Genomic DNA, 23,458 nt, shown 5'->3' with positions numbered 1-23,458 from the left:
CAAAACAGTTGCAGATTGGTTGGGGTATGACTGGACTGAAAAAAAGAAGCCTCCACAGAAAGTTTAGAAAGATATTTCTACTGATAAAAAAAAAATGGAATAAACATGCCCCCTGCACTGCTGCTGCTGCATACACTCAGGTCAGAACTGATAGTATTGCTTGACAGAGCCCAATTTTAGATGAAGAAAGCAGCATACAAATAATCATACATCGTTTCTCTTCACCAGAACTAACAAAGGTAGAATAATAACATCAACACCAACACCAACAAAAATCTGCAGCTTTAATTCTCTTCATTATCTGAATCATAAAGTGCTTCTCTGAGGTTTGGATATATATCGACACATGATATTTTATTAGAGAAGTGTGTTTCTGCATGGTCTTAATAGCTGCAAGCCACTGTACCGTGTTCTGTGCAGCCCAGGGATCGCTGCCTTGGGATGGTTTGCCGAAAAAGCTCTCTCCTACGTAAAATGGATCTATCATTGAGTTAATCTTAGAGCTGAGGGGTGAGTAGGAGACCTCTCCAAAAGAAGAGGACACACACACTGTGGATAAGCTGCTGTCAGCAGCTCCAGGTCCAGGTCGCAGGATACACTATTGTTAGGTGTCTCCATTTATCACAAGGCCTGGGTTAAAGAGCAACCCAACTTCCTGTATCCCAGCACTTCACACTCAGCTGAGCTGTTCTGCAGGACCATCACAAACAAAGGGAACCTTTGCACAGCAAAGACTGGGTCTCCCAAAAGAAAATAAACACATACGTGAATAACTTGGGGGGGAGGGGGCTAAAAACTGGAGGAAATATATTTATATCAATAGCAGCCGCTGTTATTCTTCCAAAACAAGTGCTAACAGTCGCTACGTGCTGTTTTGGCTGCTGTCTAAAGGGTTAGGGTGATGAAGGAAATCCAGGTGAACCATCTCTCCTGCTTGGATGGCGTCATGCCGCTGGCAGCCCGCAGATAGGTCATGAAGTACAGTCTACGTTGCACTGTTCTGTGTGGCCAAGAGCTGTGACAAGTTGTTACATGGAAACACGAGTGTTCGTGATAAGGTTCTGGTGTGAAAACAATGTAATCTGTAGCCACTCTATGGCAAATATTAGTGCAGGCTTACTTAACGTTTTTAGGGTCAACATGTTACAATAATATATGTGAAAAGTCAACGTGTAAAATAAGCTGAAGTTTACAGATCAGAAGTGAGAGATTTTACTAAAATGGGAAAAGTGCTTACAAAGATACAGCCAGTGTGTTTACATGTGTTATGTGATTTTAGACGGATTAAGACAATAATTTGGGTTTCTTAATGTCATGTGAGTCCAAATCGAGCTAATCTTAGTCAGACTAAAATACCTGGTTAAAGCGATTCATAGTCTAATTACTTCTACATGTATACACTTAGTCGGACTGGAGTTGAACTTACACTAACATTTCCTCCCCGTCTGGTCTTAACATGTACATCAGTTGTTTTTTCTGTGACGTAAAGGTCAACAGGAAACGCACTACCTCATCGATTTTCTCCTCCGCATGTATACTCGGAGTTGTCCTATCGACTACGGCCTTAGCTCGATTAAACTGTGCATGTGAACGTACTGAGGGAAAGTTTTTGCTACGGAAAGAGTGTTACAAGCTCCACATGCGGCTCTAAATGAGGTGACTCCACATCCTGGTTGTGTTGCTCAGGCTGTGTTGCTTCAATCCTCATTTTGTCTTCGACTCTAAACTCTAAAATTGCATTGAGAGTGGACTCCAGGTCACTCACGCATCATTCATGTTTCCCCATAGCTTCAACATCCAAAAAAAAACATGTTCTCATAGCAGTATTAAAACACATTGTGTCATCTTGTAAAAACACATGCCCTCATAACACACTTAAAAGACATTATGTCAAACGCCAACATGTCCCCTGCTATAGTTTCACTTTAAGGCCCTTTAGCTGTCCCTCTGCTTCATTTTTTGCTTTCCTGGACATTCATACTGATACTCTTTGATCCCACCTTTCGCCAAGTGTTGATACAGATTGCTTCTGATGCTGTGCTATTTTAACCGCCGAGATTTGCGCAGCGCTTGCTGCTAAATGTCGCTATACCTGAATGTGACGTATCCACAAACAGACGTTCCATTTTTTTTTTCCACCACCAGTTCAGCATCAGCTTTCTCGTCATGCGCCGCGCTTGTTGACTGAACAGAGTCTGCTCTGCCCATTTGCGGTGCCTAATGAGCGAGCACCCATTTCACCAGCGGAGACATTTTATTGGCGGGGCATGTATTTTCAATATTGTATGATCATGCTAATTCAACTGTGGGGAGCCAACATTGGAATGGCGATTAAAATATGATTCATTGTACAGCCCTACAATGACATACTTCTGCTTACAATCATTACGGTATGATTTCACTTCAACAAAACTTTTTTCTCCCCTCTCTCTCTCCAGTCACTTGAAGGAAAACAACAGTTTCCCTTTACTTGCTCTCTCCAGATATTAATTTGGCTTAATTTAATTTGGAAAACATTTCCAGCAAGTTTTCCTGCCACAACCTTTGAAGTGACAATATGAAATAATAAACCCTATTAAATATAAATCACAGGGGCGATGTCAGCAGTGTTATGATTCCTATTTGATTTTTCCGAGAGAGAACACATGTGATCACTCTCTTTTCCATTTCCCCCACCCTCTATCCCACTATTTCACCTTTAATTGAATATGTTTCTGTTGTTGTTGCCAACCAATCCAAACCCCCGTCCCACCCACCCCCATCTACTTCCTCAAGCACGTAATGCATGCAGTAAATAATTCAAATGAAATTAATTTTACAGCACCTTGTTTCCACTAAGCATGCCAACATCTGTTGTCGAGTCACAAGTTTACATTGTTGGTCATTACTTTCCACAATGAGCAAAATGTTTTATTAAAGCCCCGTGGGAGTCCCCCTTGGATCAGGCAGAGACGATGGTGCTACTGACTGAACCCTCCCTGAACTCTGACAATCAAAGATTGGCTGCAGCTCTAGTGGGGCTTGACTACTGTCTCGCTTCCCAAAACGGGCTGGGACTTAATGTGATTGAGGTAATGGACAGTCTCAGTCCTTCAGGAAATTGCTGACCATAATGAAAGAGGGCTTTGCTGACTTTTGAAGTGACGTAGTGCTTTTGTTCTGTTCAAAAGAGTACATTTCACCGTGCTGCTGTTTCACAAAGGCCCATTACACTGTGATAGATAGGCCTTTTATTCCGTTGTTTCTAATTACCATAATGCAAAATATGAAATGATAATCCTCAAGTTAAATCATCAACCCTTTTATCTGCAGTCAGTATGCAACATGCCGTATGCCTTATATTGCTTTTTAATGATGCTTTTCTTATAGCTATATTAGCCCAAAATTAAAAGGAGTGCTTGGTGAACTTAATTATATTTATTGTGGCAGATCGAGGGACCTGCATGTACTTATATGATACATTTATTAGAAAGATGTGTGGGTAGGTCCCACGGTACAGAGTTAAACAGCACACCCGCTGCATATTTCCCAGGGATAGCTCAGGAAGTAGGCTGTTTATTTGCATTGGTCCACATGTATACAGCTCTGCACTCATTTTCCTTTCAAGAAATTTGCACTCTATAACCATCAATTTTAGTGCACATGGGGGGAGGACAAATAAACAGAGTGCTATACTGAGATCATTAAGACACAGTCAAAAGCAAGCAAAATGCATAGATCGATGTACACAGACAATCATCAGCTGTGATGAGCTGTGAATGTGGTCTTTAAATCCCACACTGATTAGTTATAGTTGCAAGGGGAGCTTTAAACACCAAAGTCTCAACAGTGTGGGGCTTTAACAGAGCGGAAGAACTAGGGGACAGACAGTCTAAGGGTGTTTCTGGAAGCACCTTCTCTCTGTGGACTTGGCTGTGAAACATGAGGGGACCCAGGACACACCCCTGAGGAGCTCTGAAGTGGTTGTAGCCACCGAGGGGCCCTGATAGCCCTGCTGCTTCTGCACTCAATCGGCCCCCGAGCAGGTGACAGTGACTTGTCCATACTCTGGGCCTTTGCCAGGAACAGATGTGCTTAGTCGAATGACTAATTGAAAACCTAAAACAAAATCAGCAGCTTGGCTACTTGGCCTGCATAATAACAGCCCTGTGCTGATAAAGGGAGTGAGAGAAAGCACACACACCCCTCTCATCAGCGGCGCCATTAACAATCATGAGCAAAGATGAAAACAACGCTTGGTTTATTCGGCAAATGAAAGCACATAACTAGATGCTGTCCCTGGAGTCCATTTCCAATTTTAATAATACATCAAGGAGCATAGCTGCAGCAAATGCTACTACACTGAGAGCCAAAGCATACCAAACTACTTACAGCTCCAGCATCGGGAGACAACTCCCAGAGCAAAGAATTTAGTGAATGCATAAAGGTACACAACATGATAGCTATTAGCTAAATTAAAAGAGCCATTACCAGGGTAGTGTGTGGAATCACTTGCCAGTTAAAGACTGCAAACTGAAATTTTCCATTTTAGGAAAAAAAAACAAAAATGTCAGCATGTTTGTTTTTCACCTCCTCATCTCTTTCCATCTTGATGGTGAAAATCGTGCAGCCCGAGCTTGCCTCAAATTATGTGCATGAATAATAAAATACCTTCTAATTAAAAACAGTTGTTAAATATGCAAAAATCTAATGATAATGAGATTGTGCAATACCTTGGAGTAAAGCATATTATAAATTACTTAGAAGTGCAAGTCAGCTTGACCCAAACATTGCATGTTGAAGGCTACTTGCAATATTATGTCTGCGGCATATGGAGTGGGGGTGCAGTAAACTGCTCTTAGGTCTGTCTCAAACGGTTTGTGTACATACATCCACACATATGTTTGTGGATGTGTGCGTCTGGTAGTGTGTGCGTGTATGTATACATTAACATATGTGTCTGGGCATTAGTGGGGGCTTAATTATATGCATATATGCAAATGCATATTGTGTCTGCATCGCTGATTCTTTTGGGAAAATGTCAGAGGCGAAGCAACTTGAGATGGCGCACAGTACAATGAGGGCTTTTTTATCTTAAGTACACAAATTTGAATAAAAAGTGCACTAAAATCTGTCATAGACACTGTACATGTATATATAATGTAGATTTTAAAAATATTTTTTGATTGTAACACTGTATTTTGCTGCAGTTTTCTGATGTCACTTATGTTCACACAAATATAGGTTGTATCTTTAAAGTACACACCGCATTGTTGGTGTGGCTCTAGCAGTGGCTATTATTTGCATGCATTTGATTTTATTTCATTTTTTATTTGGCATGGCAGCAAAGCAAATAAATCATCATAGCACTCAACACATTTCAGTCTCTTTTTTTCCTCCTCTCGGCTTTGCTTTGTGTTTGCTTCACATCATCAATCACAACATTTTTGCTGTTGTCCTCTGATTGAGTTGTTTTCATGGCCACATGTGAAAAGCCTTTGCGTTGCTTAAAGCTGTAAATAAAAATAGAATCTCACAACATATGTTTACACGAGGCTTTAAAGAGGTAGGAAGCAAATCAAGAAATGCAGATCCATAAAAAATGTGAAACACAAAAAATGATGGGAGAAAATCTTAAGTTGGCTTATTGTTATTCTGCTACTGAGAGTCAGGTCCAATTTGCTCTGAGTGTGAAGAAAATAATCATTTGCATTTGCAGAGAATTTTTACACATATTTGTGAATAAAATAAAGAGAAAATACATCGTATTAAGGGCAGTAGATTACATGGTTTGATCCAGTCTGACATGCTGTTCTTTATAGTGGCATACAGTTATTATATTAAGATGCTTTATTGAATCATATTTATGGAGATGAGAGTAAATTGAAGGCAATAATATTCCTTTGCTTTATAAATTCACTTGACACAAGCAGAATAGAGCCAGAATTTAATATTCAGCAAAATAAGACTTCACGCTGATTGAAAGGTTCACACTACACACGGTCAAACATGATTGCTTCATTCTGGGCCAGCCAGCACCGAACAATGTGCATATTTCCCTTCCAGTCAATAGGCCTCCGCCATGTTTATTAAGATTTTAACAAGACGCTGGGCTTCACAGGTTCATCACCTATTAAAAAGCTACCAAACAAATCAGCTGTCATCTCTCCTTACATGTTTCTGGTCCCCGCATGTCCCTGACCTTCCTTCCTGGCATCATGGAGCATGCTGCCATTTTCGATGACTTTCCAGTAAGTCTTTATGGCCAAATAAATACCAGCATGTGATGCTATCCATCACACATTATAATCCTGATTGTTTTTATGTTTCCACCATAAACAGAGGGAAGAGTGTAAATTAGCTGACACTACACGAGGAGGCAATCCAGTTTGTTGAAAACAGTCCTTAAGATTAATGAATCATGCACACAAATCAATGCACATGCAAACGCAAAGGCAACAATAACGCGTTTCTTAATAAAAACAATGTAAAAAAAACAAACAAGAAGCTTAAATGCAGAAAGAAAGCTATTCACTTTGCTATCCTAACATCTCCACTGTATATGTGTGAGTGTTTATGCCACATTTAACCTTCTTGTTTTCATCGTGGGAATCACTGTGGCTTTCTTCGGTTAGTCGCGATTGTCCTCTCACAGTTGTTCCAGTGACTTGGTTTACCTTATCAAACAAAGTAAATACACCATTGATGTGAAAATCTGACACAACAATGTGGTGACGTCAAACAGGCTCATCCAGAGTCAACTGTGAGACTTCGAGGCCCCTTTGATGTCAGAAATGCAAGGCAGCATGGGAGACAAGAGCCTTCGGGTGAGGTAAGATGAAATGCTTGCATAGGTTGGCACAGTACATGGAGTATGTACAGAGGTACGTGGTGTGTGTGTGTGTGAGAGAGAGAAAGAGCGAGACAAAGACAAAGGAAATAAAATCAGTGGGCCTTTGTGATTAAATGAATTTAGATGTGTGTGCATACACAAAACTCATTTCATGCAGCTCTCCACTTACATCCTTCACTCGGCGGATGAAGTGAGTGAGAAAGTGGCAGTTCTTTGGCAAATAAAATCGGGTCCATGCAAAGCTAGTATTAATTTGGCTTTTCCAATGGAATGAAATGTTTTTGTTTTGGGAGGAAATTGCCCTGAGCAGTAATGAATTTCCCCCCTCTGCGCTGTGTGGCACCATAATTTAGCAGTGCGATAGATCACATAAGCTGACAATTTGAGTGTGCATATATTCTAATAGAAAGCTGATAAATATTAAATGTGCAACATTTAAAAGAGGCTCATTTTCCCAGCTTTTAGTGGCGAGAGACTCACATTTTTCATAATGGCTGCTGGCAACATGAGAAGCGGGGGGAAAAAAACCAAAACACAACACAACAAGCCTTTTTGAGGCCAATATGTATTCATAGCTATTTATCCAAATGAGTCTGTTGAGCAAAATAGATATCAGAGAAGCGGTGAGTAGTAAGTTTTGCAAAGCTCAGAGCTCTCTGGCATATGACAATACCCGCTGCTGCATTTCAAAGCATCGATCACCCATCATCACAAACCCATGGTAATTCTGCCTTTTTCCTCTTGTGTTGAAATGTTTACACGGCCACACTCTTGTTGTCGTTGTGATCAGTTCTTGCTTTGGTATGAAGTTGTAGTCAAAATATGCCAGTGAGTTTGCTAAAACAGTGCTCAGTTGTCTCTAAGCAAAATAACATGGTGCCTTCAAAATATGTCACACTCCTTTTTTTTTTGTTGTTGTTGTTTGAAAATTAGTTTTAGAAACCGGGATGCATTTGGAACGCTTTGATGTGATGGCATGTTTCTTTTTTCTTGTCATCTTCATGGTTAAACATATTTACAAATCAACTTTCTGGATGAACAGCTGGAGTGTCAAAAACAAAGTAATCAAAGCAACGGCGGGAGCTTTGGTGTTTCTGTCTTATTTAAACTAATTTCTCACAAATGAGTGATGTTCTACACTGTGGTGTTTTACAACTAGCACTTCACACAGCCTATTTAAGAAGGGAATATTACACCTTTAGTCTCCCTGGCTGTCTATGTGTAAAGCAGATAGTTTAGCTATTTTGAAAAATAACTTATTTTTTAAAATAACCTTTCATATATCACTAAAACTGAAATTAGTCACTCTCTATATAATATATTGCTGTACACATTTGTGTAAGTTAAAAATACAATCCTTGTTATGACAGACAATGACATGTGTTGTGTAAACTATAACAAAACTGAAGAGGAAAAACCTCTGCTGGTGGCAGTATGTTATTGTATGTGAATAAATCAAAATCTCTGTTATTATTGGCGCTGCAATTAATTCAATATTAAAGCAGTTGTGGATGACAAATTATATGATAATAAGATAAATGACAAAAACTTTGATAAGCTTTACATTAAAGCTTATTTTGTGGTGTAATATAAATTAAAAATAACTGGTTAAAGTTAAGACGATTGTGTTGTTGAAATGAAGGCATGGAGGGTCAGTTGAGGTAAAGAAAATCTCAAGACATGCATCGTCGATCAATAGAACTTGTATTAACACGTCATTGTCGAAAAATGGGGAAAACACCGTTTTATAAAATGATGACTTGCAAATGAGCAGATCATCAGTTATTTATAAATAATTAACACAAAGATTATTATCTTCTTTCTATTGCTCATGTATGCTTTTCAGTGTTAGGGAGCTAACGTCACTGTAAATGCATCAAGACTGAACTCAATGCAAAAAAACTTCACATTTCTATGCTCAAACGGTAGCCCTCTCTTGCCTTGGGTATTCAGGGCCAGGATGTGCACATTCTGATAAAGCATTTGTCAAATATTACCATCTCTTTTTCTCCCTGTTCCTCATCTCCACCTCTTCCATCTCCATTTACAGCAGCAATAGCTCTCGGCCACACAAACCACTCTGCCTATGTAGCTCTAAATGGCACCTAATTCCAGATTACACAAACCTATGGCTGAGATGATATTTCTTTTGTCTGGTCCAAGAATAGAGACCTGTGAGCTCCTGCAAGCATCATTTAGCCTGGCTAAATTACCATGACAAGAAGATGAGCAAACGAACAGTGCCTTGGCTTATCTTCGAGAGTTGCACTTAAAAAGGGCTTTAATGGAACCGGTTATTAGGAGGATCTCTTCACCGTCTGCTCCTGGTGCCACCTGATTATTCTTGTTATAAATGCTCATCCTTTCTTTGACAGAGTTGGTCACTATCCCCATCCCCATCCCCAACACCTTGCTAGACTCTCTCTCTCTCTCTCCCTGTCTCATATAGTGTTGAGAAGGTCAATAGACTACTCTTCACAGCTCTTGAACCTTTTACATATTGCTTAATTAGGCCAGGCTGCATGTAAAAGTGGAGCTGATAAGTGCGCACACACACACACACTAAGAATACATTACACTGTGTTCACTAAGTCTGAGTTTCTCACAAGTAAAAGGCAGACTGAAGAATATATAGGTGATGTCTACTGCTTCATCTTTTATTCTTTTCACCGTCTGTTTGCACTTCCATCCGTCGGCGCTCAACATTTGACATATCAGAAGGGCGGCTGACAACACATGACTAGTTTCGAGGGGCCACCACCCTCACCATTGGTGTCAGCAAGGGGAGGAAGGATGGAGAGATTCAAGGCAGCAGTGGAGAAAACGGGGAAAAGGGCCATTAGAGTCGTTGACATGTTGTTCATGGTTGAAATCCTCAAGTTGTTCTACCGAGAACCAGTCGATTCAAGTACTAATTAGCAATCAGAAGAGTGTCAAGGCTTCACCAGTAATTGTGTATGTGCATGTGTGTGAAGTTACCCACAGATGACCTGGTGTAGCTACTGTTCCTGCCTCTGCCTCTCCTCACATGTAATGCAACCGCCGCTGCAGTATAAGTTATAAATATTCAGCTGGAAAGTGTTAAAGGAAAGTTTATCTATTTAGAGGCTGTGATTTTTTTTTTTACACTTCCATCCCCAAACCACTTCACTATATAACCATTTGGGAAATTATATGCCCTTCCAAGCTATTGTGTTTTAAGAAACGAGTGGAAAAGAAAATTGTTTTCACTCAGGTCACAATCTCCAGTAATTTGTCCGAGACACATCAAGTGGCTAGAGTGTCAGACAATGCGCTGGATTTTTGACAGAAAGCTTTAATTGAAGCTGTCTCCAAGGAGGGGCTGAGCGGCTGTGCAAGGTTCCATACGGTTGAAGATGTAAACACGTAAAAACCACCACCCCACAATCACCTCTCTGACCTCGGAATGAAGCCACCGAGGCTCATGGTAAAACAAAAAACAAAAAAAAAAGATTTGGACCACTTCATTTTTGTGGCATATGCATGACCCTTGTTATGTCATTATCAAATTAAAAGGAATTTTGGATGTGCAGCGGTACCTGCAAGTATCTGTAATTTGTGCTCGTGATGTTTCCAATGAAGCACTTATCTTGAAAGTGTAGAACCCCAAAGACCACTGAGATCTCTGTGGCCAATCAGCAGGGCGGTGATAGCAACATGGGGAGCTAATTCATTTCTGTGATTGATAGCAGTGACGCGAGCAGTGACTTGTGCTTCCAGACAGGACCAGCAGGAGAATTTTGGGGAGGATGATTAAGCTTAAGGAGTCTGAAGGAGGAACTTTGTGCATACAGGGTTCAAGGCACTGTGGAAAACATGTATGTAGTTAGCGAAATTGTATTTTTTTGTTTTCTCTTCAACACTTTTGACTTGCAAATGGTTCCTAAGGGTTGTCTGGTTTTTGCACCACAATGCATGCAGGTTTTTATTGGCTTTTATTTGGCTTCACTAATTACTCTGCATTAATGCTTGATGCAGTCCTTACTTTTTAAAGCTTGGGACAGGCCACAGTATCGTTTATTTCGTCGATCAGATAATATAAATGATTGACTTTAAAGACAGACTGAAGGAAGATGCAAATGACAAACCACCATGACATTATCACTGAGCGCGATGGAGCTGTTGTTTAGTTTTTGCTTTGTCTCTGACACCATGCATGAACATTTGATGCACGGTTGACAACCACTGGGATTGGGAATGGTGTTAATGGCTCACCTCTTTTTAGAGGTTTCACCCAGGTTTAAACATTGCAGATATACCTGCTAATCTTACTGTGAATGAGGATTTGGGCACACATGACTGCAAAAAAAATATATTAATTTTGTGCTGTGAGCCAGGTTTCACCCCAGCAGTGCACCCTTAATGAAGACAGCTCAGGGGAGATGGTGATGAGCGGGGACAGGGTGATAAAGGTGAGGATCTACATAGTTGGGAGCAATAGGCAGGAAACACAGTGCAGCCCATCTGTCTTTTCAACTTTCTTTTGCTTCATAATCAAGCAAAAACAATGGAGGTAATTGTTTGTTGGGGTTGATATCATAGGACAGAACATGACTAAATTACTCTGTTCAGCCAGGGTGGCAGCCAGACACACTCTCGCTAAGTGCGAGTTAAAGAGACGGCACAAAAGGTTGCTTTACAAAGCCTTTGCTGTTTCAGGCATGTGTGTCTTTTGCTTTATTTATGGACCTGCTGTTTTAGGGCATTTTAGATTACACTGTACTGGGGATATCTCATTCCATGTCTCGCAGTGTGGAGCTCAATAAAGCTGCGAATGAGCCCCTCTCGTTGGCCTAAGGTGCAATAACCACCAATCAGGTGATTTGGAGCTGTTTCAGAACACAGGTACATTAAACTGGCTTTGCATCAAGTTAATATGCGGGGTCTGTTTGGAAACACTGGCCTGATAGCATGATTCTCTTCTGATGGCCTTTAGAGAAAAACATAAATATATATTCCGGTAATGACCGTGATGTCGTCAAGAGAGTGGGCTGATGCTGTGGTTAAATGCATGAATGCATGCTTGTATTATTTACAGTATGTGTTGGATCTATGGTGGCAATTATGCTTTCATTTCCACTCAACTGCACAGTGTGTGGTACTAAGTGTCAACCAAGTCATTAACTCGGAGTTTGGACTAAGGAGTAGCAGAGTCCTATGTGTTTGTTTATGAATGCTTTTTCTGGGGTTTATGGTCTGTATTTGAATAAGACAGTTGGTTCAGAACGGAGCATATTACTTTGAGTGTGTATTTGTTTTTCTGTCCGTGCAAGGACCAACAGAGGGCATTTTCACTTTCATTTTCTGTTTATGTTGCGCATTAGGATGACAGTGTTCAGGGATGGGCAGTAAATATGTATTTCAAAAATGTGAGGTGATTCATCAGATTGGACTGCATGGTGCCTACTTTAAGTTGCCCAGACTTGTTGAGGTTAGACAGGATGTTGATTCAGTGCAAGGTGAGTGATATAATGTAGTTAGTTTATTTTAATAAGGCATTTGTATCGCTTTAGTTCTTAAAAAGTTCCTGTTCAGTCAAACGTTAGGGATTCTTTTTAGAAGCTATAACCTAAAGCCTCTAAAAAGAACATTTAATCCGTGAATGTTGGCTGCTAACTCTCACAGTTAGCTTCATGTTAGCTCGTCACTTTCTGTTTGATTTACGTCGGCTGTGTAAGACTCACGTTCCAAAGTTGTTATCGCTATGTCACTTTCTTTCTTTTTTTTTTTTTGGCTTTCACAGTGGATGATCCGCATATTTGATTTGGTAGAGCGTTTTACTCCGGATGCCTTTCCTGGCACCACAATGCATGCAAGTCTTTAATCCGGGCCTGGGACCAGCACTAGGATTTCATCCTGAGGCTCAGGTCAATTCAGAGTGTCCAATTAACAATGAACAATGAGGACTGGTAACTTCCTCAGGGTTATCCCAGCCCTTGCCCTGGCAGGGATTTGAACTGGCAACTGTCTGGTTAGTTTGTGTCATGCATAAGAGTTGTGTACTCTTGTGCTGCAACAGCAACATGGGAGATTGACAATGCCATACTCCACCACTTGCACTTGCACCACTTGGGGTAAGTATTATTAGCATTTTGAAAATACAAAAATACATGATTTTATTTTGATACCTGGTGTTGCTGCTGTATTTTAAAAAAAAAACATTTTTTTCAGTTTATTTTGATACATTTATTAGGGGATTTGGTATTTTTAAAATACACGTTGATGTATTTTTATGCATGCATGTCAATGTTACAATGAACCATGTGGTTGTAACAGTGAAGGTAAGACGTGAGGTTAAGGCAATGTCGTTCAGTATTGTAACAAATTTGTCTGTACATGTGTTGTTTTGGCAATAGTGTCAACTGTGTGCATTTGGCCTCACATGCAGTTCAGCGTAAGCTGATGTGTTTGCACCTGAGGAGGTGGAAGTAACTTGTCGACCAATAGCACGGTGTGCTTCAGTGAACTTGTATTTGCATGTATTTTTACATAATTTTGTGTACGTGTATGTCAACTTGTTCATGCATATGTATTCATGTCTCTCTGTGTGTACCATATGTGTGTATTGCATTGTGTTGGTTGAGCTCCTTGGAGGACGTGACCTGTGCGGGTAAGGACAGTGTTTAGGGAGGTGAATTGGGAGGAGGCCAGCCTTCTCATTAGCAGGGCAGATGTGAGGTCGCTCTGACCAGATTGCTAGCCACTTCCTAAAAAAAACAGCTCACCAATGACCTGGCGTGAGACTAATGGCGGGGGAGGTGGGCAATGAAAATGTTCTGTGTTCCTGACATATTGTAAGTAGCTACCAAGCAGGGGAAAGCCAGCAAATTTAACCCACATCAGAGGCCACTGGACGTTGCTCCCCTCCCTGTGTTCACAACAACATCCTTGTACACGAACGATGGTCAAAAATAACACAAGCGGAAAACTGCAATGAGCTGCTATTTTATCCCTTCTGGACCCCTCCTGGGACGATTAGCAATCCAAACTGAAAGAGAAAGAGACAGAAGGAGAGGGAGGGAGTGAAGGTGGGTGAAGGAGAGAAGAAAGGACAGGCATGGAACCAATTTCACCACAATTTCCATCCCTTTAGAGATGCTTGTTCATGATATGATGAGGAGGCCATTAGAACAACAGATTAAGTAATTACAGACCGAAGGCCAAATCACCGTCTCTCGCTCCTTTTCTTCTCCTTCTCTCTAATCGCAAAGTCAAGATTGCTGCCATTTTCTGGAACATGTGAGGTAAGATCTTTATTAGGGACTACAACTGGCGGCCAAAGAAATACAGTATGAATCACATGCACTGCACTTTTTAAAGTAATTAATTAATCATGTTTGGAGCCTTCTGTTCTTTAATATTGCAATCATAAAAGATAGCATGTGTAGCCATGTTTGAAGCTGTGTTTGAATTTAATCTGTTGGAGTCAAGGCAGTTTAGTGACCAATAATTAAATACATCATCAATGAGTCACTTTGAAATGGCTGTGGGCAAAAAGATAAATGTCTTTATGTCTGTGCATTAAAGCTACTCACTCAAGCTGTCAGACAAAGTGGTTTTGTCTCCTTACGGTGCTTTTTTTCCCCCTCTGTGTGTGTGTGTGTGTGTGACCAGCTCGAAACGGGTAGACAGGTCACACCGTCAAGCAGGGAGCAAGTGCGTAGAAAGAGGGGTCAAGGGCGAATAAATTGCTCAAACGTTCTTTTTGAGATGACAAACACGTGCTCCTGCCAGAAGGGAACCATTAAAAATAATTTACACAAGCTTTATGTTGGCTGAGCTCTTTTTGATGCAGTGTTTCCCCTGGCAATTATGGCTATGGCGCAGCTCCAGCCATATGGCCAGCCGGGCAGTGGGCCGTGAGGCTCAGGAATACCTGGGTGGTTAATTAAGAGCTGTTGCCAGGGCCATAGGTGGCCAGTCTCAGATCTTCCACACCCCCACCACCACAACCACCAACATCATCACTTCTACCTCAACTAACACTCTCACTTCCTCCTGGAGCAGACCGTCCACTGTGACCTACTGTTGTCCCTACTCGCTCCCAAGCAGCAGCCACTGGGGACCGGGAGAGGCCACCGGTAATTATTTGAGATAACATCCTCCGAGTTGAGGTGGGATATGTGACACAGAAGAAAAACTATGTGGTGTGTTGTGCCTGTCTTTTTCTGTTCCTGGATGTGTGTGTGTGTGTGTGTGTGTGTGCATGTGCTGCAGAGCAAAAAAGGTCAGCATTTCCACTATTCTTTCAGAGTGACTCTAATGTTTCTTTAGAATGGAGAACAACGGATTTGTGCTTTTCATAAATATCTCATTCTGTATTCAGACATTTACTGTATTCTACCCTCGGTCACCAGACTGATTTGAATGAAGCGTTCTCACTTGTCGGGTGCACTCACTTCGCTTTGATTTGACAGACGGTAAGAAAATTTGGATATGAGGCATTAGGGGATTTTAAAAAATAAAGAAAATATCTATTGCAATAAAATAATCCTGCAATAAATGACCACCCTATATGTTCAGAATATCAGAAATAATGTTGGTAAAATAAATAATACAATAATAGTTATTTAGAATACACACTGTACACAGTTTAGTGGCATCATTTAAAAAGATAATAGTAAAGGGAAATGCAGACAAAACAAAAATAACAATCATTTACTTTCACAAAAACTTTTAAATCAAGTCAAGCTGAATGCAAAACTAATTTTCACGAGTTTTCCTCTATCTATTGACCCCACCATGTTATCATGGTTCTTGTTGTCATAACATATAGCTTTGACCTTGGCTGAGGTCCCCACAAGCCCCCTGTCTATACATATTGATATTCATAAAAGCACTATCACTCTATCAATCTACAAGACAGAGATCTAATACAGTATAATGAAGCAATAATGAGGAATTTTTCTCTTGTTAAAATGTCATTTGTGTAATGAATAAAAGATGATGGGTTCAGCTGTCTCTGCTTTGTTCTCAATCAGTCTTTTTTTTTTTTTTCCCCTCCATAGCCTGTTCACTAACAATAGCGTCATTGGCAGACATTGTCCCAATAATCAGCCAAAATTGCTTCATGTTTCCACTGTATAAACAATCATTAGGATGTTGTTTTGTTCATTCGCCTCGCCTCAGTCTTTCATTTGTGAACAGTGGCTGCAATGAAAACACTGACAGCGACTAATCTGAATCTGTGATAGTTCAGAATGTCCTGATTGTGACAGCAGAGCACGGCAAATACAGCATATACATCAGCGCTTGTGCCACTCTATATGTGTATGTGTGTCTGAAACCCCCCGCTGACTCTCCACCTCATCTCAATATTATACTTTATGGGAAATGTAAATGGGTACATGATTATATTTACACGGACCCGCGGAGGAAATGGGATCCCACCCTTCACTGTGACAAAAGAAGAGAGGGAAATGTTATGGTACACATTATAAATGATTTATCGGTGCAGCGTATGGCATCTTTTCCTTGATAACCTCTCCTGTATGCTTTTTTTACGCGCTCGCTCTTCAACCGAGATTCTGCAAGGTCCCGATGGTGCCGTGTTCTCTCCTTGTACCTCTCCAAACAATAAAACAGCATTATCTGTCTGCCTGTCTGCTCTCAGTTTGCAGGTGTTAACACTGACCTGGTGTCTCACGGTAAAAAAAAAACAACTGATTCCACTGAGTGAATGACGGGTGATATACTTGATGCTGAATAATTGGTCATTTTGGTTGCAGGCGCCCCTGCTTCGCATGATGAGGATAAAGAAGGCCCTCTGAATATGGTGATACAGTGTGTGTCTCTGTGGTGTGTGTATGCGTTGCAGAGGTGTCTCCTGAGTCAGGGATTATTGCTGATAGATTATTTCTTCAGCCCCCTCGTTATCACAGGATCAAACAGACATGTGACCCGCACTTCATCACTCTATTCATCCTCCTCTTAAACTGAGCTCTGGAGACCTGCAGGGAAGGCTGCTGGAACCAAATATATATGACTGAGCTGAGACCCGGGGTCCATAATACTGCTGCACTGGGACCCTTTTGCATAATTGTAAACCCCTGCCAGGACTGTGTGGAGTATATCTTTACCAGCATTATGAATTTGTTTTTACAGCTGAGAAAACCCTGTTTGTAAATGACACATGTGGCTGATTTAAATAACATTTTCATTTATCCGTATCTTTCCGTTTGCAGTGAGATCAAAACACTGGAGGTTTTAAAAAGAGGTAGCTTTTTTTTTAAATAATGTCCTTGTCACTTTCACACTGTTCTGGCCTCCTCTGTTCAGGCTCATGTTCCAGTCTTTGTTATTATGTGATATTTCCGTCACCTGTCCTCATTACTAGTTGAAGGACAGGCCCTTTGATGCTCATTAGTGAGTGCCCCGGTGTCAGCAATGCAGACTAGTCGTAGAGAGGCGGTGTGCGCCGCAGCTATGAGACGCTGTGATGTCAGCCAACCTGTGTATACCATGACAGTGGTGACACCCAGCCGGTCCTCCTTTTGTCAGCAGCCCGTAACGAGGTCATCACTGTCCCTGAGACAGGGGTTACCCTTACATTTGACCCCTGTCCCTCCCCACGCTGTAATGTCATCAACTACTCCCGTCACCTGCCCAGCGGTGTTCCTGTGCTGCTCCCCCTCATTGGCTGGTGGCATGCCGAGCTGTCAAGCAAGTGGGCAGTGTGTGTGGAAATCAAGGTGGGTTGATGTCTTTTAATGAGACAGACGTAGAGCCCCGCTAATGTCTCCGCCTTCGTTAGGCAGGACCCAGCTGCAGCCTGTCAGCTCTCTTGTTATAAGCTCAGGCCTGGTCCGACAGCCAAGCAGGGCAATACGGTTGTCGCTCTGTCTATCAGTTGGTCATCTCTCCCCTTGGCGGACCTTAGTCTCCAGGGTGGAAAGCAAGCTCTGTCTGCCTGATGGCATAGTACAGTGTGTCAGTGTTGTACTCCGTGCTGCTCTCCCTGGATCCTGGGAGGCAGTTGGCTAATGATCCACCGACAGAGCTTTGGGGCGCTCGGCGGCATTTTGTTTCCTGATTAGAATGCAGCAGCGGCCTTTGTCAACAGCAATGTCAGCCGCTGTAAGGACAAAGCATTGTTACCAGGAGCATAATTAAATCTGTTTCCTGTGAATCTGCCACCTGTGTTGACCATGCAGTCAGGGATTCAGTTTTTTTTTTTTTTTATTTTCACTTCACTCTCTGTGTTTTGTGTTTATTCACGTCCTCCACCTCCCTCCCTCTTTGCTGCTGATATACCATTTAATAGGGAGTGGGCTCCTATATAACAGAGAGTGGATGGCATTTTGTTTTCGTAAGGATAGCAAATAAAAATGAGAAAACCTTTAATTTTCTTGCTTGACTCTTTTGCAGAGCAATATCAAGTTATTTTTTTAACACCACTTTATATTCATATCCATATCAATTCATATTATTTTTAAAATAAATTGTCCTGCAGTGCTGTTAGTATACATTATATAAACCACACATTCATTTAAAATGTTATAATTAAATAAATGTGTACGCATATTTTATTGATCTTAAAAGACTACAGTTATCTGTCTCATCAAATACACGGTGACATGTAAGCCAGAGCTAACAAAACCATTAAAAGCAACAGCAGTCCCTGGGATATGGACTGGTCAGAAATTAATTGGCCCCATGGCTGTTTGAAAGCGCAGAGAAAACAACTCCATGGAGTGTATCAGGATTTCCCACATAAAATACGTCAATTTTCCCCGCTCAAGCCAGTCGAGCAGTAATGACCCCATCGCACTGAAGAGTGGTGTGACAACACAAATGACACTACACTGTGTGCTAATGACATGGGATGTAGTCGGTGGGTAAACATGGCAATTAAACAACAGTCCCAGACTGAGTGGGGCACACAGTGAACCTTCATAGACCTCATTGTGTCTTTGTCTTAGCACTCCCTCTCTTATTCTGTTTCACTCTCTCCGTCTCTCCCTCTCTCTCTTTCTCTCTCTCTGCGAGACATTTGCATGCTGGAGGCATAATTGGCTGGTCTCATGGCGGCGGTGGCAGTATTCCTAGAACGAGGACATCTCAATGCACCTCACAAGTCCTCACTGTCACAAGGCTCGCTACTGAAAGCCGTACTGACACAAACACAGCAACACAGAAAGCTCCCACAATGGCAGCCATGTCTGCTCCCACTCACACTACACCCTGTGACAAGAAGGAGCTGAACTAAGCACTCTTTCCCCTTGCAGTTTCCAAAGTTCAGGATTACCATCAGCATGCAGGAGCTCCTGCAGGAGAAGTTTTTTTTTTGCCTGGAGTTTAGAGGGTGACAGCCTCGCTGTGGCACTTTGCTGGAGGAAAACTCGTGTTGAGTTCGGATATGTCGGCACACTTGAACATGCAGTAACTTATACTGTAAGTGGCACATTTTGTATGCATGATGGACTGAATTCAAATCTCCTGTCAACAGCAATGTTGCCCGCCGATGTCTTACATGTTTCATATTTCAGACAAAGTGAGCAAATATAGCTATATAGTGTGTTTCTTCGACAGTACTCCCAGTATTAATCTCCATCCATTATCACAAATTAGTACGAGTACGCGTGGTTGCCCACAGGTGACAGTACAGTGTGCCACAGTAGCCAACACTTACTCGTCACATTGATAGAGTACCCCTGCCAGAGCCTTATTTCATTCACCCGTGGAACAATTAGCAATGCTGAGCAGTTTTGCAATTAACAGCCTCATAACCGTCACATGCCCCAATTTTAAATCAGCAGGAGTAATATCTGTTTTAGAGCAAAGTTAATTACAAAGTAAAGCATTTGCATTGCAGTGATTACCATTTTTAAATGACATTATTATTACTTTGCTCATTTTTTAAAATGCTACAACCTCTACAGACAAGGCCCCTCCCTGTGGCAACGGCTTTGTTTTGGCAGGGTTCGTGTTTAACAGTTTCGCACACACACACACACACACAGAGAAATTACACAGAATCTGATAACAATGCATTTAAAGCTTGGCTTTACCCCTGAGTGCTGATAGAGAAATAAAGTTTTTTAGGTGACTGAATGAATGACTGCCAGCGCCGGCGGAATAGCATTCACTTCAGGCTTGACATTCTCCATCAAACCGCAGCATACTCTTGTGAACAAACAGTCTGTCTGAAACTCTAAATGGGCTCAGTCAAAATGGATGCTAGAGCCCAGTCAAGGCTTAAATCATCTTTCTGTTGAGCTCAAAGGAGAAGCGTCGAAGCCAGAAAATAGAAGAGACGGGCTGATGGGATCTGGCGCAAACACATACCCACCTTTCCAATCTTATTTTCGTCTCTCGCCTTCTGCCTGGTTCCCTTGCAGGGGCTTAGTGTACTTTTTGTGTCCCCCAGCATACAAAGTCTATCAGAATGCATTTGTTTCAGGGAGCCCCAATTCACTTTCAAAGGGTTAAACAGACCATTCACCAGCCTGTCAACATTCCCTGGCCTGCCTCACGAAAAAGTCTGCTCGAGTTTTGTTCGCGATCAACACTTGTCTCCTCGGCCTGTTGTTGCTTGCGTTGTGTAATATCCATGACAATCGTGTTGGGCTTTTCAGGGGCTCTGTAGCACCCATTCTGTGGGGCCACTTTCAGGCCATAAAGAGCTTTATTTGTGTGGATTTGAAAGAGTCATGTGAAGTGCCCTTAGGCTGGAATCCTCTTCAGCGGGTCACCACTGTCTCAATGGGCGTCACAATCACAGGCAGCCATCAGTACTGCCCTCACGTTCTTATGAAGCGACATCAACGCCACAACTGCGGGAGTTCTGAAAGTTCTCTGAAAGGTGCACTACAGGCAGAAGGGGGTAAAGACGAAAAGGAAAGAAGGGTGATGCAGGCTGAGAGACAGGCCCAGGGAGTGGGATAACAGCCAGCAGCATGAGGGATAAAGAGCAAACGTGGAAGAAAAGAACATTTTTGTGCTTGGATAAGAATGATGAGCACAGTATTTTAAGCTCTTGACTTGGTTGGGCTTTTTTAAAAAATCAGCGATTCCTTCTGACCACCTCCCAACCAATTTCTCTAAAAAGCACCAGCCTGAACTGTGAGAACACAAAAAGTACGCAGCAGTCAACGACACTGAAGGCCGGGAGCATGGGAAGTAAGAGCAGACCAATGGCGTATCCATTTTCATGGACCATATGGAAATTGTGTTGTGTGGTGCAGTGGATACGTTAGAAAGTGGTGACCCTAACGGCCAAGTGTGTGTATACTGAATAGTAAACAGTGAGGAGCGGGGCGTCACCCTGACCCTCGACATATGGGTATCCATTCTAAGGGAGGGCTTTCACAAACACGGCCATGCTGCCAAGCAAGCCCATGGGACTTTGATTTGTTAATGAATTGCTCTACTGACTTGCATCTTTGCCTGCTTCATTAAAAGACACCAACAACACTCCCTATTTTTCTTTACTCACTTTTTTAATTCCACCCTAATCTTATGCACAGAGAAGGAGATGTGGGCTTAAATTTGCAGGCTTGTCATCTGTTTCTGTCGCTTCCATTCTTAAGCTCAGTTAATTTGTATTGTGGCAATTTTAGACAACTCTTCAGTGCTCAGTGATGCAAGAGAACAAACCTAATGCCCGGCTACCCCCACCTCCCTGTCCCACTCCCTCCACCCTCACACCCACAACTCATGCAGGGCATGGTCCAGGACCAGCCCCTTCTGAATCTATTTCCCAGCCCTCATTACCATGTGGAGACAATAATGGTTTTGTCAGGACGCTACCTGCTTTACAAGTAGCAGATTATTGTGTCCCGCCAGTGTTAACACAACAAGTACAAGCCCTCTGTCTGTGGCCATTCCACCGGCTGTCAGCACTCATCTATAATGGCAGTGTCACACCATAACACCCAACACACAAAGCCGTATGACCCTCCAGCTACATGCACAATGACATACAGCCCTTTAAGACTGAAACAACATATGGCTCCAGCATTATGGCACTTGGTTCCTCCAGAACCCACCCCAAAGCCAAAAACTTCCTTCCCTTTGTCCAGAAAATGTGTTGCCCTTGGTTGCTAGGCCACACAGTGCCATGGTTGTGCACCAATCACACCATACGTCACCGGGAGTGCCATCTACATGCCAAATGGGTCAGTCTGTCTGGGCATTCTGGTGAAATAGGTGTGAGCTGTACAGGCCTAGGAGTGTATTAAAGACAGCAATATTAAAGTTCTTTTTTTCACAAGTATGGGTAGTTTTCTTGCTGTATATATGCAAAATAAAAATGTAAATAAAAAATAATAAGAACAATAACAATGAAGGTAAAGAACCATATCCCATCTCGAATCATGTTGAACTTCAAGTTACATCTGTATACATGGGCAAGATATAGAGAGTTTTTCATTCATAATCCAACACAAAGGAGAATGTGTGTTTTACTGCGACTAAAGGCCTTTTTTTTAACAAGTCTCTGTGTCTCAGTGGCACTATTAACAATGCTATACCTCCACTTATACTGTCCTAGAATTACATGAGAGGAAGTGTAGCAGACTTTGACAGGCTTTTATTGACGTTGCAGGCATTTTGATAGGCCTACTGTGTTTTTTAATCTCTAAATTTAATAGAATAAAAAGGAAATCTTCAATTAAAATGCATTAGTACTTCATTTGGAAGATTATAAATACAAAACAGATTTTTAATACTTGATTTTAGCCTCTGTAGAGAAACGGTGTGTGTCAGCGGCAGTGGAGTGGATGAACTTATTTAACTTCTGAATACCGGCCTTCTGAAGGAACTTCCTGTGACTGTATATGCGAGGAGGCAGTGGGTCAGCTGGAGGAGCTTCCTGCCCTCTGCGGAGTGGTGGAAGCCTGCTGTGTGGGTATAACATGGCAAGCCAGGTCTATTGTCTGTAAAGAGGATGTGCTGTGGTGTTGTCTCAGCTCTGGGGCGGGACACACTGCATATGACGCATGAAAACTCTCACTGACTAGACCGAAATAGTCAGGGTGGAGATGGAAGTTTTGGCCTGGCATGGTGAGCTTGTGTCCAGAGATGAATACCTTATTTTATCAGCAGTACAAGAATGGATTAAATATTTGCAGGGTGAGAACATTCATGATGTCATTGGAGTGTTATATATAGAAGTAGTATAGATAATAATGAAGTATTTTCATCAGTCACTCAGTGAGTTACACAGACAAAATTCTTCAACTTGCTGACTTAACTATTACTACACTGAAAACTATGACTGAAAGTGTTGCCCACATTTTCTCAGTTGATGAGGGTTTAATGAAACTTTGATGTGTGTTCTCTATCCCCTTAAACCCACCAACACTTTTTTGCTATATGCGATCCTTGTACGCTCACATACTGTAAATCTAATCATTTTATTAGTTAGTTATTAGCTGTGTTGCTTTGACTATGCAATAGAGCTCTGGACGTCACATGACTCAGTTTGCTCACACCACCACCTCTGAAAAATGAACAGCACCGGTGCTGTTAAGAGTTTAAAGCACACTTTAGATCAATGGAGATCAAGCAAAATATCACAGAACCTGACAGAATACCCCAGGTGCTTTTCACAAGTATGGAAACATCATTATTATTATTATTATTATTATTATTCAAGACCTG

Source organism: Solea senegalensis, linkage group LG7 (genome assembly GCF_019176455.1).
Source record: "Solea senegalensis isolate Sse05_10M linkage group LG7, IFAPA_SoseM_1, whole genome shotgun sequence".
In the NCBI taxonomy this organism is placed as follows: Eukaryota; Metazoa; Chordata; class Actinopteri; order Pleuronectiformes; family Soleidae; genus Solea; species Solea senegalensis.
The sequence above is the reverse complement of the archived record's forward strand: the minus strand, read 5'-3'. Positions refer to the sequence as shown.